At 30.7% G+C, this 1,233-nt stretch overlaps 1 long non-coding RNA gene across 1 annotated transcript; it reads right to left on the reverse strand.

The window, feature by feature from the left end:
• Nucleotides 1–254: 254 nt before the first annotated feature.
• On the reverse strand, nucleotides 255–941 carry LOC127129047 (uncharacterized). The gene is made up of 2 exons (XR_007806132.1): nucleotides 608–941; nucleotides 255–505 (listed from the first exon to the last, which is right to left on the reverse strand). It is a non-coding gene; the product is annotated as an uncharacterized LOC127129047 (long non-coding RNA).
• Nucleotides 942–1,233: the final 292 nt, after the last annotated feature.

Below are 1,233 nucleotides of genomic sequence, written 5' to 3' on the forward strand. Positions count from 1 at the left end.
TCAACACAGTAGATGGTTCGACACTTCCTTGTTTTGTCGAACAACCTATTTCGACACAAGGAATTACAATTCAACATCTTTGACCCCTTCTTCTAGTCTCTTTTAATTGGACATGTTATCTCCTATTAAAGTAGATACTTTTCGCAAAGTATTTAAACATGTAATATATGTTTACTTTGTTTTTCAAGAGGGAATAGTTTATACAATCAATTCAAAGCTCGTTTTGCCAGCTAAACTACTAAAAATAAAACACATTCTATAGAAATCATGTAGAATTAATCCACCAGAAATCAGCACATAAAATGTTGAATATTTACAGTATTTGAAGGAAAACTATATCAATATACATTTTCTCTCTTGCCAAATATACTAAAGTTTTAATGTGTATATTTTGATGGCAAAGAAGCAGAGGTTGCGCCTGACTCCACCAATATTGACCAGAGAACTTGCACATCTTCACATGGACATGACTTCACATCCTTATATAAGATGTATATTCCTCTACCTATTTTCCACAAGAAAAACAAATTATAATCGGTAATAATTAATGTGATCATCATTATTTTGTATTTATCAATAAAATGAATATACGAGAACCGATACTTACTCCTTTTATTTGTTGAATGAAGTCGAACCCAGATCTTCTTCAATGGGGAGATTAGCGATTTAAGCCATCCCATATTGGTGATATGCTGCTACTTTTGGGTCATAGTTGTAGGTGAAAAGATGGAAGCAAATTTGACATGTTTATAAAGAGAGATTGCTTGGAAGTTGGAACATCGACACTTTAATAGTACTGCTTCTCATGTATTTTACCAAATTTGTTTTTGTAATCATGCAAGAAAAACATGGCCATTCGGTGTAATGTCTTTGTCACACATTTTCTATCTTATGCAAGGAGCTAAACCATGTGTTTATAAACAAACAATAAGGTGTACCATATTTTGGCAATTCACACGCTTTCAAACCATCTTGCATTCATATAAAGGTGTACCATATTACTATAAAAAAAACTTATGAGTGAAGCACCAAGGTTTTTACAATTTTTATTTATATAAAGATATTAAGAAATTGTTCTTTACAATTTTATATCTAGCAAGTTGATTTTCCTTAGATTACTTTGTGAAAATTGAGAACTAGCAAGTTTATTTGATTAGAAAACAAATTATGATAGAAGAAAAATAAATTTAGCGATTAAAATTAGTTAAAGGCGTAAGGATGAAATTTGTAACT

The sequence above is a fragment of the Lathyrus oleraceus genome, chromosome 3 (genome assembly GCF_024323335.1).
Source record: "Lathyrus oleraceus cultivar Zhongwan6 chromosome 3, CAAS_Psat_ZW6_1.0, whole genome shotgun sequence".
In the NCBI taxonomy this organism is placed as follows: domain Eukaryota; kingdom Viridiplantae; phylum Streptophyta; class Magnoliopsida; order Fabales; family Fabaceae; genus Lathyrus; species Lathyrus oleraceus.